At 45.0% G+C, this 16,354-nt stretch overlaps 1 long non-coding RNA gene across 2 annotated transcripts; it reads left to right on the top strand.

Moving 5' to 3' along the window:
- Nucleotides 1–6,021: 6,021 nt before the first annotated feature.
- Nucleotides 6,022–16,041, top strand: LOC130378881 (uncharacterized). 2 transcript variants are annotated; one of them, XR_008894975.1, is made up of 3 exons: nucleotides 6,022–6,460; nucleotides 6,535–6,657; nucleotides 15,954–16,041. It is a non-coding gene; the product is annotated as an uncharacterized LOC130378881 (long non-coding RNA). The 2 variants fall into 2 exon arrangements; XR_008894974.1 differs by lacking the exon at nucleotides 15,954–16,041 and adding an exon at nucleotides 15,748–15,837.
- Nucleotides 16,042–16,354: the final 313 nt, after the last annotated feature.

Genomic DNA, 16,354 nt, shown 5'->3' with positions numbered 1-16,354 from the left:
CTCACTCACTCGCTCACTCACTCACTCACATGCTCATCGTACACACGCTCACATGCACTCTTTCTCCCACACAACTTACAAAAACACTCTTCCCAATTCCCGATTCCCAATGCAATATTCCCTCTGTGAGCCCAACCCTCTCCCTGTGAATGGAAGACACTGTGGATCAGAGTGAGCGGACGTTAACCTGCTGACCACTGATTGGTCAACAAGCAACATTTGTGCAGCCTCCCCCAGCCCCAGGTTGGTTTCGAGACTCTCTCTCTCTCTCTCTCTCGTGTAAAGTGGGTCAGTAAGTGCTTTGATTCTACTTACAGTCAGTGCCTTCAACGATGAGGATGTACACCAAAAGTGCAAAAATCCTTTACGTACATATAAAACAAAATCATGAAATAACTAAAGCAACGGCTTTTAAGTGTGGTATTATAAAGACAAGACATAGCGATGGATAGAGGATATCTCTCAGATAGCACTTGTTATGCTATCATTACGTCTGCACATTATTACGTCTCCTATTGCACTCCTACCATCCCTGGAGAGGGACCCCTCTTCTGGGTTCCTTCTCCAGGTTCCCTGACATTAGGGGGGGTTTCCCTGCCCTTTGGGGGGCTAGGGTCAGGGGGCGTCCTTTAAGAAGCGGCCTGTGAAGCCCTTCAGATCTCTGGTCCAGGGTGTTCTAAACTGTTTGACCTGATGGGGATGTGGTGTTTCAAGGCTGCTTGGACGGCCGGGGAGTTTCCCCCACAGAGCCATCCCCCCAAATACAGACATGTTGCCCTGGCTGAGAATATATTGTGAAATACACTTAATCATTTCTGATGACATGTACACAAAACTACACACACACACACACACACACACACACACACACACACACACACACACACACACACACACACACACACACACACACACACACACACACACACACACACACACACACACCTCTCTCTCTCTCTCTCTCTCTCTCTCTCTCTCTCTCTCTCTCTCTCTCTCTCTCTCTCTCTCTCTCTCTCTCTCTCTCTCTCTCTCTCTCAGAGGCGTCATCAGCCCCTTTTTCCTCTGTGTTTTTGTATTTGTATTTTGTTTCTAGCCCTGCAGAGAAACAGGAACAAAAACCAGCTCGCAGACGTTGCGCTTGGTGGGATTGTGAAACACCAGCTGAGGGAAATCACGAGTCAGCCTCTTCTTCAACGTATCCTTTCTGCAACACAACCAAACAGTGACAATTAAGAGTCACATGAGTACCATCAAAAGCAGAGAGCGGTGGAGGTGTTTCAAGACAATACAGTAGGGCTGTGCAATTAATCAAATTTTGACCACGATTTTGATTCTTGTGTCTAACGATCTCCAAATTAATAAAATCGAGTTGGAACTATTCTTTGGGATCTTTCCGTTGTCTGTGAGGTCTTGTGAAAGAGACGCACATGCGCAATTCAGTCCCTCCCCCAGAGCGTTCAACACGGCCCCGTGAGCTGTTTGTGTGTGGTGACCTTATTCAGAAAACAGCACGAGCGAGATGGCAGAGGGAGGGCAGCCACGTTTACTTGATAAAAAGGATAAAACAAGTTAACTAATATGGCAACACTTCGGATTCGAAGAAGCCGACGAGGCACAGGCCCACATAATGTGCAAAATGTGCTCCAATGTTATATCTGCACCCCTCGGAAACACGACAAACTTGTTTAATCACCTAAGGCCCCGTCCACACTAACCCGGATAAATCTACAAATGCATAAATATTTATCCGTAAAATAATTGTTTGAAGAATCGTGATTCTCATTTTTTCCAAAATCGAGCAGCCCTACCCTCTACAGAGTGTCCCCAGGTGGAGGAGGGTCCTCAGACACACTGACACACCTCCACACCTTCTGGTCCTCCTTCACCCAGGAGGACCTCCTCCCAGGGGTCTGGGTAGGGGGTCGGTGGTCCCCAGCGACCGTGTCGGTTGTAGAAAAAAAAAAACGGCGCGGGAGGGGAGGAGCACGTGCACACACACACACACACACACACACACACACACACACACACACACACACACACACACACACACACACACACACACACACACACACACACACTCTTTCCTTTGCTGTGAGGCCTTAGGTGTTGGAGCGTTCCCCGCTCTGGGAGGGTTGAAGCTGGGGCCGCCAGAGAAGGCCGGAGTAGCTTGCTGCCGCTCCAGGAGCCTCGATGGAGAGGGGTCATTTAGCTGGAGGGGGTCTCTCTCTCTCTCTGTGTGTTTGTAGTCTCTCGATGGAGAGGGGTCATTTAGCTGGAGGGGGTCTCTCTCTCTCTCTTTGTGTGTTTGTAGTCTTCAGTGTGTAAAATGTAACCACACTTAAACACACTTAAATGCTGAACACACAGATGTTGGGGTACTCACCAACCGGTCGAAGCAACCGGGAGAAGCTAGATCAGGGTAGAGGGCCAGAACAAACCCTTGTCACGCCAAACACCAGGTTGAATAAAGGTAACCTAACTGATATTTCAAGAGCAGTTAGAAAAAGTATTTAATAGGGTTAAAACAAAACGCAAAAAAAGGCCCAAGCCAACCAGGCGAAAATAAAAATAAGCTAAAAACAAATTGGAAACCAGCTCTGTCTGTTTGATTAACCAATGGGTAACCTCCTAATCCCTCACCAGGGTATGAGCCAATCGGGAGAGGAGGAGGGGCAGGAGGGATGGAAAGTTACCAGGAGTGGGAGTGGCTCAACAGGTAACCAATCTAAACAAGAAACCATGGGGACGGGCAGAGGGGATGCATTTATAATGAAGCATGAAGTCATAGGTTATAGCTAGGCTCTGGCAAGGTTAGGTTAGAGGAGGTGCTCAAACCTATACACCAACTAGTGGCACAAGGAGAGAGAAGGGCACGGGCACAAGCAGGTATAATACAACATTAACTTTAGCTAAAATAAATGAAAAAAATTAAAATAAATGTATGAGAGCGGTGGGGGGGCTGAGGTGGTTAACAGGGAGTGTAGTGTGGTGATGGAGGATGAAGTCAGTCGCCTGCCGTAGCCTGGTGGGCCCGCCTGAGGGCTCTGTCATAAGCCTCATTGTTGAAAGGCCCTAAACCAGTACTGAGGTCCAGTAGGATCCCAGCATAGTGTTCTTCCTCACAAGATATGTAACCAGCCGTGAATGTCGAATCATGGATCAAATGTCCAAAAAGGACCGAACGGGATCTTTTCCAGCGGGGAACAGAAGCTGCTTGTGGAGGTCTATGAGGAGTAAAAGGATATAATAACTCAAAAAGGGACCACCGTAACCATTCATAGATACAGGGAGGCTATCTGGCAAAAAATCGCAGATCGGTTGAATGCATATTTTAATTTAATATGGACCATGGATGCATAAATAGGGAGCTAGTCTCGAGGTAGCGGGTCGGACTTGCACCCGGTCGTCTGGGGTTCAATCCCCACGCAATTAGTAACTTAGGAAGGATACTGGAGAAATCAAAGTACTTTTCATGCCATTTATTTTCCATTCCTTTGAATATTCTAAATTGACTGACCCAGTGCTTAATTTGTAAAGTGGGAGGTCCCGGAACGCAGAGGGGGGGTGGATCCGGCGACTTAGTACGGGGGTTACAGGTAATGGAACAAAAACAAATACACTGCCTACTAGGGTTCACGACACTTTCAAATTACGTTAAATCTTAATAAACAAAAAGAAATTCATGGGACTGTAAATTAATATATGCATATTATTATTTTATTTTAAACATGTTTCTATTTTTTTATTTTTTAATGAGAGGTACCGGTTCTGCCCAAATAAGTACCGGAACACAGGGAGGGCAAACTTAAAAGGTGCCGGATCTTGTACCGGCAGGATCCGGCTCAAATCAACCACTGGCTGCCTGCCTGAATAGAATTTTTTTACATTTACATTTACATTTAGGGCATTTAGCAGTCGCTTTTATCCAAAGCGACTTACAATAAGTACATTTGTCATAAGAAGTGCAACAATATATTGCTGTCGGTACAGAAGGATGTTCATAGAACCAAGTGCAAGTACAACAATCGCTAGGCTAACCAATTCCTCGTGTTACAGCCATGATAGCAGCTACTGCAGTTGCTACACAGTTAAGTACTATAATAAAATACAACACAATACAATACAATGTACAATGGTGGCCAGAAGGGGGAGGGTGGCTATGCAGAGTCGAGGTGGACTCTGAACAGGTGAGTCTTGAGTCTTTTTCGGAAGATAGTGAGCGACCCTGCGGTCCTGAGGGCGGCAGGGAGCTCGTTCCACCACTGAGGTCCCAAAACCGAGAAAATGTGTGACTTTGCTGAACGGCTTTTGGTAGCTCTTAGCGATGGTGGTTCCAGACGTCCAGCTGAGGTAGTTGAGCGGAGGGAGCCAGTGGAGGTCCCGGAAGAGGGGGGTCACATGGGAGTACTTCGGTAGGTTGTACACGAGGCGCGCTGCCGCATTCTGGATGCGCTGCAAAGGTTTAATCGCGGAGGCAGGAAGTCCAGCCAGGAGTGAGTTGCAGTAGTCGATAATTTATGTGGCTGACAATTTCCCATGCAGCAGTGTCTTTGTCATTGTGACAAAGGCTTCACTATCAGTAACATTAATATTAATATTAACATTATTTTGGGTTTTTGCAAGTTTTATTTTGGTTCTAGGGATATTGTAAGACATATTTAGTATGTAAAAAGTCAATTGTTAGGCCTAGTGTGTGTGTGTGTGTGTGTGTGTGTGTGTGCGCGCGCTGCCCGTTTTCCCAGAATACATGTGACATGCACTCAGAGGGGCGGTTCAGCTAAGTTACTTCCTCATCTGTCGCAGCGAGGAGCCTTTCTTTCTCCGCTTTGAAAACCTTTCACGTGACATGATTAATGTGTTTCATAAACACTTTAACCTCCGTTTCTTCCCTTACATTTATATTTTTATAACTTTTTACCGTATGGGACGGAACGTATTTTCTCCAGCCTACTATGGATGAGGAGAGAGAGGACGGGGGTCCTACCTCTAAGACCGCTCTGTCTGGGGAACATGGCCGCCGGAGCAAAGCTAAGAGGTAAGAAAAGGATCTCTCTGTTGTCGTGACAATTTCTCTATTAGATATTGCGTCTGAGACAGATGAGATTCTTAGATGCAAAAAAGCACACAATACTTGTTGACAATTAGTGGTCATATATTTGTAATAAAAGTACGAACAAAGATACATCACAACATGCATCCACAAACAACATAACAGGCATACATTACAATAATCTGAGGCCTCAGATGGGAGCTTCTCTTTGCGTGTTACTTCATACTCAAGGTACGCTGGGGAGAAGTCCACCGAGTGTCTGAGTCAATGAGATCTTATTCACTTCGGTTGGCTTTCAGGATGGGGTGTGTCCCCCAATAAAGAAAAACCTTTGTGTAGCAGATGGTTATCTTTACAACTGTAGCTGCCCTGGATGCCATTGGAGGGGGTAGCGGCCGTGCCACCTAACCCATACATCAAAGCATTGCTTGAAAGCTGATTTAAGGCAGGCAATAAAACACATCACACGACCCTCTAACGTTCACACTTTAAATGACCCAAAAGGAGAGCAGAAGGCAGTCAATATATGCATCACACAAAATAGTAACACAACTTAAGTTCATAGATAGACCAAAAACGTAACAACATGTAGATTTTCCATCACACTGTCTGTGACTGTTGTCCATCTCAGAGCTCAGCAGTGATACATCATGACTCCATCATTAGTCTGAGTAAAAGCTGTATGTGTGTGTGTGTGTGTGTGTGTGTGTGTGTGTGTGTGTGTGTGTGTGTGTGTGTGTGTGTGTCTTTGTGTGTGTGTGTGTGTGTGTGTATTTGTGTGTGTGTGTGTGTGTGTGTGTGTGTGTGTGTGTGTGTGTGTGTGTGTGTAAAATATCTTCCCCCCCCCCCCCCCCCCCCCCCCCAGACACACTTAAATGTCCATGTTGTTCAAGAATGAGTTGTGCTATGTTTAGTGTGCCCCCGGGCACTGCGTTGGTGACCCCTGATTTAGACCCTACTTCATATCCCAACCCTTGCAAGCCCACCCCCCTAAACCAGCCGGAGATTCTACTGATGTCTGAGCGACAACGATGTCCGCATATCGGGCATCAAGTGTGAATAAGTGTGAATGACCCCCACGGTCGAACCTCTTGATGTGCAAATGCCGAGAAAAGACGGAGGAAATGTGGGAAAAAGGCTAATAACTTCATTTTCAGCCTGTCCATATATTTCCATTTCTATAATCTGAGAAAGATTATTGAAATCGAAAGTCATGAGAAAGTAGTTGAGTAGCCCTGCAATAAATGATAAAACGAAAAGATATCCACAAATCCTAACTTCCAGATGGTGTTTGTTTTTCAGAAGGAGGCAGCAGAGAGCAGACTCCCCTGGACCCAGCTGTGTCTCCATGAAGAGTGACCGCTCTATGAATCTACCTGAAAATTCTATGCAGTCTATGGAGAAGAAGTGAGGATTTATCAGATATAATAAAGATACTAATGCTATCAAACGTCCATAAATCCTGGTTCTTGTTTTTCTAGAAGAGTACAGCAGCAGAGAGCAGACTCCCCTGGACCCAGCTGTGTCTCCATGAAGAGTGACTGGTCAATGGATCATCCTCCTGATCAGTTTAAAGATGGAAATCACCAACCTTCTAAGGAAAGGTGAGGATTCAGCCAATACATCAGGGCTGTTCAACTGGCGGCCCGCGGATCATCTTGATCCGGCCCGCCGATCATTAATCAGAACATAACAACATCCGATCACAGGATCACTTGGTACTGGATTGATTCATGGCTGAGGCTGTTTATTCTGCTGTTTGAATCGTATGAATTTGAATCGTGTTCTATGTTAGCTAAACGCATTGTGAATCAACACTCACAGTATGAAGGGTACTAAGTGGGTTATTATGTCAACATTAGGGCTGTAACGATACGCGTATTGAAACCGAAATCGCGACACTCAAAGCCACGAACCTGTCTCGCCCTGTGAGAAGGCAGAAGCGCGATACGCCCTTTCTAACTCTCCGGTCAAATTGTCAGATTGAAATTTGCTAATAATTTGTCTCAATAATAGTCTGCTGACACCGCCCCCTCCTATTGATGCCGTAAGTATGCGACGAGATGCCCTCTCTGTGATGACAGCTCTCCGTGGCTACGGAGGATTGCATTTTTTTCACAGCCGTCGAGGTCCTCATATGCGATATGAACGACATTTATCCAGAGTGGGCCAAGCGCGAAAAAAATTGCCTGTGTGATGATGATCCCTGTCTCTATTGTTTTGTGTGATTTGACCGGCAGTTTGTCTGCTTATAGGTCGGAATGAAGCGGCCACCGATTATTGACAGGATGGGTACTTTATTCTACCGGACTCGTTCGCTTCTTCACTAGACACACGCGCTACCGCTCGCTCTCCTCGCTCGTCCACTCACTCGCTGACGTCACTCACACACACTGACACACACATATGCACACTGCCATTCTCGCGCACACACATACGCTACTCGTAACACTATGCCTCGTCATTGCGACGTCGTTCATGTTAGACATTCATGTTTTTTCCCATCTATTGAAAGTTAGGCTATTAAAAATGTTGCATTCTATGCAGCCTGATTATGTCATTATTTAAGCTACATAGCCTAATAAGAAGCGCTAATAGGATATTTGACTAAACCAACCAAACTAGTTGAGGGTTTTTGCCTACCTGCACGCATCCTCCAACTGCAATATTTGGTTATTTATTCATTAATTTAGCCAGTGGCGGAGTTTAACATTGGAGGGGACACATATCGGAAACCTTACGGATCCATTAATGGTTCGAACAGAAATGTCATAAATGAACGACACTGCAAAACATTCACAAATGTATTTTATTCTTCTAAAAATATACATTTGTAAAGGAAAACACATTTTGAATGGCAGTATTGAAGTGATAGATGTCAAATCAATTCTTTAATTGCAGGCCTTATCATACAGTTTTGTAGACTGATAAATAACATGGGAAGAATATTGATCTAAATTTGAATTCGTATTTTCTGAATACCTTTGCTTTTCTTAGTTGTATATTATGCCTCAATGAACAGACACAGGCAATGGTTAAGGTTAAAGGGAAAAACAGCATCAAGAATTTTAACATATACACCAACTTGTTTTTACTCTTGAGTGTGTGATATTCTTCCACATTTCCACGTAACTAATTGGTGTGTGAAGGTAAAGGTAAACGAAAACGACGTTAGAATGGATGTAATGAACTGATAAATATCAATTACTGTGTAGTTTTGATACAAATAAAAGCTAGATAGCACTAGTAGTGTTATCCAACAGTGTCAAAAGTGCTGTGGCACACAAAAGGATGAAAAACACTGTCCTAGGCAAAAGAGCCAAAATGTTTTCTCCTCCTGTCATTTGCAGCCACAAATTGCTTGCAAATTGACTTCTTGTCCAGTAAGTCAAGTCTATCCTGATAGTCATGGCAGACAGCAACATGGTTGAGTCTGTTTTGAGACATTGTGGACCGGAGCCAGGTTTTGAGCCTGCGGAGGACACTAAAACTTCTCTCTGCCTCACAGGATGAAACAGGGACTACCAGAAGCAACCTGACCAGGTTTTCCACTTGCCCAAATAGTACATCTACAGGCAATCCACGAATGATCCCTGCAGCCCTGTTGCTAAATGAGTAGTTCAGGCGAAACATAGAAAGCTGAACTGAAAGTGACTCTCTGTTCAACTCTGGGTATTTCTCAATGACTGCAGCATAAATCTCTCCACTCAGAAGTGTCTCTTCCAACTTTTGCAAAGTCAACAAGTCATCCTGGTTAAATAGCTCACTGAGCTTTGCATCTACAATATCCAAAAAAGAAAAGAAAAAGAATGTTCTTTTTACAGTCATCTTTTATCAAATCGCTTTTTGTCCTTTTCTTTACTGTAAAGTCTGCTACATTTTCGCCAGCAAACGTTGGCTAGTAACGTTCATAATACAGGGCTCCAGACTAACTTTTTCCTTGGGTGCACTGGTGCGTCTACATTTTTAATTTGGGTGCACCAGCACGTATTTATGGTGCACCCAAGTTTTGAGTTGTTGAGGGGGTGGGGGTTGGACCGTGCCTGCCTTGCGCTGAGTTGTTGAGGGGGGGGGGGAGGGGGGGGGCAATCCGGGCAGCTGCACCGGTTGCACCGTCGATATTTACGCCATTGATTAATAATATCTTGACCATTAAATAAATGCCTTAAATAAATGCTGAATCTGTATCTCTCATAAAGAATATCGTCAGACAATGCCAAGGGATCGGTTCTGTCCCGAAAAACCCTCTGTCTCCGGAGAGACGCCTGTACGATAAGTGCGCCGAGGTCATGGGAACACCCACAAATGGTGACGCCATTATCGGAGGAGGGGCTAGGAAGCTGCGCACGCAGACCCTTTGATTGACTGCTGACCTGGTGCCACCGGTCATGACATAATGTGAAGTGGACGTTGATGTGTAGTTGTGATAGGCTACATGAGGTTTTTGCGTTTTATTTTGAAAATTGACCGGTTGCTATATGGCTTTTACTTTTTCACTTCCTGCCCTGCTCGATCTGCTCTGTTGAAATTGACGCGGTTCAGCAACGGCTCTCGTCAAAAATAGAAATGCTACGGAATGAAAGCTCTGCGGCGCGGCGACCCGTCCTGGGACGCTGCTGAGACGTTCCGCAGCGGCGCCCGGTGGAAAGGGTTTCATTGATTAGAGTGGCAGCGATCAGCAGCGGTGACCGCGGCGCAGCCGTTCTGCGGCGCTTAAGTCCCTCAGGCTTTAAAGGCTCCGTGGGGGGCATACAACACCATTCATGGGGCCGGTGACAAGACGCTGTGTTGCGCTTTCAAAATAAAAGCATCAGATATTTTGCGGTATCATTTTTGGGGGGGACAAATGCGCCTGTCTCGAAAGTCCCCCCCGGTTCCTACGCCCTTGAATTTAGTTAGTTAGTCCTCTTCGTGCTTGGTAGCACATAAGGTCTTCACCAACGAACGCCAATGCTGCCTGTCTGTTGCCCAATGTTGCACTTGGCCCCAGGACCATCCCAGTTGTTTCATCTCCTTCTCCACAGATCTTCTCCATGTCTCCTTTGGTCGGCCTTGTTTTCTTGTCCCAGGTGGTGTCCATCTCATGGCCACCCTTGGGATAGCGCTTGGGTCCATTCTGCACACATGTCCGATCCACATCCACCTTCTGTTTTTGATAACATTTGACAGGGGTCTCATGTCTGTTCTACTGTAGAGGTCTTCATTTGAGATTGTCCTAGGCCAAAATATTCCCAGTATCCTCCTAAGGCTTCGAGTCTGGAATACGTCTAGCTTGTGGCAGATGGTCTGTGTCACTTTCCATGATTCTGCTCCATACAGGAGAACCCCGAGGACGTTGCTCTTGAATATCCTCAGCTTTGTCTTTATGCTGATCTTTGAAGTCTTCCATATTTTTCTTAGTGCTGCAAACGCTCCCCTAGCCTTATTGATCCTGCCCTGGACATCTGCCCCTGAATCTCCATCTGTTGTTATTTTACTGCCTAAATAGGTGAATTCCTGCACCTCTTCTTCTTGGATTTTGAGTTTATTTTCATGACTTTAGTCTTGTCACTGTTGATATTTAGCCCAATCTGTTTGCCATATGTTGCTAAGTCTTCTGTTTTGCCTTGGATGTCCTTTTGGCGATGGGCTAACAAAGCAATATCATCTGCAAAATCAATGTCCTCCAGAGTTTCTGTGAATGTCCACGATATTCCTCTTTTGTTGTTTCCCTTTGTTTCTTTCATAAGCCAGTCTATGCAAAGTGAGAAAAGTAGTGGGGATAGCAAACAGCCTTGCTTGACTCCTGTTTTTATAATGAATTCTTCAGTGAGATTGGATCCACAGATAACTTTGGCACCAAAGTCTCTGTATAGCATCTTGATTATAGAGATGATTTTGTTGGGAATTCCATAATGACTTAGAATTTTCCACAGTGCTGTTCTGTCGATGCTGTCAAATGCTTTAGCAAAGTCAATGAAGTTAATGTAGATGGTTGCCCTCCATTCATTGCTCTGTTCAATTATCTGTCGCAGTGTGAATATATGTTCTGCACAGGATCTTCCCTTTCTGAACCCTGCCTGTTCTTTTCGAAGGTAATGGTCAATTGTGTCACTTAGTCGATTTAGAATGATTCGACTTAGGACTTTACTGGTGACTGGTATCAACATGATTCCTCTCCAATTGTTGCAATTTGACAGATCTCCCTTTTTCGGTAATTTGACGATGAGGCCCATTTTCCAGGATTGTGGTGTTTCTTCTGAAGTCCAGATGTCCCTGAGAATTTCCGTAAGGGCTAGTGCTGTCTGATGTTCCTCCGCTTTCAGCAATTCTGCCTGGACTCTGTCTATTCCTGGGGCCTTTCCATTCTTCAAACCCTTTATGGCAATCTTTACCTCCTCTACATTTGGTGGCTCCGTTTCTATGTCTAAAAGGTCTACTGCTGGCGTGATGTTTGCCTCAGTTGCTGGGTCATCTCTGTTAAGTACCCTCTGAAAGTGTTCTTTCCAGCCCCTTAATTGGTCTTCCTCTTTTGTCATGGTTTTTCCGTTTGAATCTTTAATTGGAATGTCTGAAATGCCTGAAATCTATTATTAAGTGATTTTGTTAGCTTGTAGAGTGTGCCCATGTCCTGTTTTGAGGCAGCTGCTTCTGCTTCCTCTGTCCTGTGCTGCCAGTAATGGGAATTTTGCACCAAACTTGGTAACAAACTACCACATACATGGCAGCAGGAGTTGGTTGGGCTTGACGTGCCGGGGCAGCTTGTACACAAACTAAAACCTGTCTGGGCTCATGTGGTGTGAGCCTATAATCCTTTACCGAGAAGACTCTAGGTTTTTGGGGAGAGGACTAACAAACCAACTCCACCTTCCCCCTGGCGGGGGTTTTGCACAGGGCTAGCAACCCTGCCATGTAAAAAAAACGCTTGCTACAGAAATCTTAGCCAACGAACCAAATGCGGCAAGTAGGATAGATGCACTTCAGGAAACTGACTTGATGACAGATGACAGCCAAACCCATCTGGAAGCTGGCATCTCGAGGGCGGATATCCTCAAACCGAAAGTTACACTTAGAGTAGGTTGCTGGAATGTGCGAACACTCTACCAGACAGGGAAACTAGCTCAAGTCATAAAGGAGATGGAAAGCTATAATTTAGAATTAATAGGAGTGAGTGAAACAAGATGGACTGGTAGTGGAAATAGACAGTTAGCAACAGGGCACCAGATAATGTATTCTGGAAGAACAGACGACCATCATAGTAGAGGAGTAGCCATCATCACAACAAAACAGGTTCATAAATGCCTGTTGGAGTGGAAGCCCGTTAATGAACGGATAATTAAAGCCAGGTACAACTCATCATTTGCAAAGTTGACAGTCATAGTCTGCTATGCACCCACAGAGGACTCGCCGGAAGTGGAAAAAGACATCTTCTACGATAAACTGCAAGAACTAGTAGATGAAACACCTTCACACGATGTACTCCTCATCATGGGTGATCTAAATGCAAAGGTTGGATCCAAAAATGAGGGTAAAGAGAGCACCATGGGGAAGCAAGGTATGGGAGAGATAAATGACAATGGAGAGAGATTAACAGCATTATGCCAGGAAAACAGACTAGTGATAGGAGGAACAATCTTTGAACACAAAAACATCCATAAACTAACTTGGACATCCCCAGATGGTAATACCAGAAACCAGATCGATCATATAATTATCAACAACAGATGGAGAAGTAGCCTTCAGGATGTAGTGGCAAAACGAGGAGCAGATGTTGGCAGTGACCACACACTTGTCGTAGCAAAGATAAGATTAAAACTCAGAAAGACCAAGAAAATAGACCAACGGGAACCAGCTATGAATGTAGCAAAACTAAAAGATCCAGACGTGAGGAAATCCTTCCAAACCCAGGTGAAGAACAGGTTTACAGTTTTACAGAACCAGCGAGAACTAGACCTGTACAACTTCAACAAAGCTCTGCTGGAAGCTGGAGAGAAATGGCTAGGACCTAGAAGGAGAAGAAAGGAGGTCTGGATATCAGACGAAACATGGAGGAAGATTGATGAGAGAAAAGAAAAGAAGAAGAAAATCCTAACAACTAAGTCACACAGACAGAAGGCACAGCTACAGACATTATACAGTGCACTAGACAAAGAAGTAAAAAAGAGTGCTAGAGCAGACAGGAAGGCCTTGAATTTAGCTATACTTTAATAGCATTCCTTCTGTTCAAATCTGTTCAGTTTTCCAAATTATTTGTTATTAAATGTTACATTAAGTTAATTGATATGCAAGTGTTTTTAAAATAAAATGCTTTTTAAATTTAAAAGAATCGTGGGATGTATCGAACCGTGGTGATACAAACCGAATCGTGAGTTGGTGTATCGTTACAGCCCCAGTCAACTTGTTAGTGCTTAAATGCCCTTCTAGCTGCTTTCACTCATAGACGTACAGCCCGCTATTAGCCCGCTATTCTCCCGACGGGCCGTGTATGTAAACGACATATCCTGACATTGGACATCCTGAAAAAAGACTACCCCTGAGGTTGTATTTTAGCCGGCGGAAATGTTAAAGGTTGGGTACGGAATTCGCTTTTTTGGCCATTTTTGCAAAATTACTTGAAATCCTTATCATAACCCGCTTACAGCCACTGAGTTAGAAGTACTGACATGAAAATTAAACAAGTCAATCATCTGTGGAACGGGCAGGGCTCGAAAAACTCCGGCCAATCATTTGGATTGCCACCTCGTTGCATTGGACAGTAAGTACGTCAATCAACGGTCGCACTCCCCCTCCCCCGCGCTCCGCGCGCGACCCCTTCGTGCAGTACTCGTGACCCAGAGCTCGTGACCCAGAGCAAGCTCCTGTTTGTTGTTATCCTGCGGTAGCTACTGGAACTAGTTAATCCACATTTGGACCTAGCAGTAGAAGACAATTTCCATGGCAGACAAGACGCCACCATCCCCACCACCACCACCACCAGCAAAGAGAAGGAAAACTCTTTTTCAGAGAGTAATTGATAATAAAAACGCTGAAAGAGAAAAACTGAAATCAAGAATAATCCTAGGCGCTGCTTTCGAACGTTGGCGGCAACTGAAGGACGAGAAGGGTCTAAAAACCGATGCTTGTGTGGCGGTTGACCTAGTTTCAAAGTTTATACCGTTTATACTCGGTAATACCGGTGTTGAGACGAGTGTATTACTCGGTGTGAAAATGTCCACACCGCGGCAACCCTAGTGAAAACCAGGACTTCCAATACAATAATATGAAACAAACATACATTTTCTAAAAATAGTAATGATTTATGTGACCGTTTAATGTTTATAACATCTGGTGCAACCATAGCCGCGAGAACGTATTCTCAGCAGGGGGTGCTGAAAAAAAAAACCGGCCTGCACTAGACTCGCAACTCGTCACATTGATAAAAAAGATATATAGCAGCGCAGCTCAATTACACCAGTGCATGCGCGCACAGTTGAAAATCGATCGTTGTGTTCACTTCCTTCACACCATGGTTCACATCCAGCTGCTCACAGAACAAGTTTAGCGCACCACCGCTACCCTCACACTTTTTCATATAACCTTTTTTCAGCACTAGGTCATATGAGCATTAAATAAATGCTGCGTCTCAACATGCCTTGGACAGCAGCGAGGATGACTCGCTTTGCCACGGGCCGAAACAGTTCGGAGCGACCACAGCCAGAGCGAACACAGCGGGGCAGAGGAGTGTCAGGAAGTCTTTGGTGTACACATCAGTACGGCCTATTTGCACTACTGTTTAGTGGCAATGCAGTGTTTTATTCTATGCCTTTTTATTTTCGTATATTATTTCAATTAATACAATTTATTTATTCATGAAATCAAGATCTGGTCTTCAAATATTTTTTCCAAATATAGGTCGTCTTACAATGGGGTTTGTGTTTATATTCGGACCAATACGGTACAGCGGGCGCTCACATGACGTTAAGCATTTCCTGGTGCATAATGTGACGCTTCAGAACCTAAAATCCCGTTTCTCCCCGTTGACACGACAACACATAACCGGCGTTTTCAGAAATCTCCACTTTGGCCGGAGTTTTTAGAAATGATCGTTTTCTGTGATAAGACAGGGCCTCGGACAGGGGGTGTTGCAGCACCCTCAAAACCCCTACTTCCCGCGGTACTGGGTGCAATTTACAGCTGAATGTAGTGCCATGTTGTTAAACGAAAACCTACGCTAGCCTGGCTCGCTCTCGCGCATCTCTGTTCGCGCTCGTGCATGATTGCGCGTCCAGGTACTTGGAATGGGTGGAGTCAGAGTCAGCGTTGAAGGAGAGGGGGTAGGACCATTTGAGTTGTGTATTTTCAAAATCTGCTGGCGTTTCGCAAATCGCGTACCCAACCTTTAACTCACACCACCCCCGTATCAAACTTAAACACACTCTCCATCTCCAGCAGGTCCCCTTCCTAGACATGTTGGGCAAAATAACCTGCTGAGCACATCACATGTACATTATAAATATAGCTAACTCCTACCCCAGCCTGATCAGCACATCACATGGCAGTCACCTTACAATAGTCAACTCTTAACGCCTGATGAGCACAACACATGGCAGTCACATTCAACTTTTAAACACATAACACACACATGATAACATAGTCAGGTCGAGGCCAGAGCTAAGGCCCCATTTCTCCGCCAGGCAAATGGTAAACACTCAGACAATGCACTGTTTCATCCTCAGAACGGGAGGGCCACAAACAGGAGACTCTTTGAGGCGCTCCCCCATCAGGAAGAACACGAGAAGATACACTAGGGCCTGAGAGCCAAGGTCACGCAAAGACACACAGAACCACATAAGTCTCAAACGCACACACCTCACCAAGAGGAAGATACAGCATAAGAGTGTGTCACAGAGAGATTCTAACACTTCTTCCCCTTCTTCTGAAGCAGACCTTCCACGGAGGCGAAGCTCTGGACGAACCATCAGCGCTGATTTGGGACTTAGACATATTCGATTTCTCACGCTTTATGACTCTGTATAACCGTTGCCACTTTACTTAATAAATCCAAGGTCCTCGTGCCGATAGACTTTATTACCTCTCCGTCTCATTTTATCTGGTCCAGTAACTAGACAGACCGTTTTTCCCTTCAATTTGGTGACCCTGACGTGATTTTTTCTGAATTGAACACGCAACTGGGAAACGAGAGACGGAGAGCGGCACGACCTCGGGACCCCGGAGCACCGGACCGGTTCCTGCAGTCTCACCTCGGGCCCAACAAAAGGTAGGCAGAACCTGTTGATAAAATCCAAACTCTGCATAGTTATATAGGAATCACATTAGGAGGTG

The sequence above is a fragment of the Gadus chalcogrammus genome, unplaced genomic scaffold (genome assembly GCF_026213295.1).
Source record: "Gadus chalcogrammus isolate NIFS_2021 unplaced genomic scaffold, NIFS_Gcha_1.0 GACHA110, whole genome shotgun sequence".
Lineage (NCBI taxonomy): Eukaryota > Metazoa > Chordata > Actinopteri > Gadiformes > Gadidae > Gadus > Gadus chalcogrammus.
The sequence above is the reverse complement of the archived record's forward strand: the minus strand, read 5'-3'. Positions and strand labels throughout refer to the sequence as shown.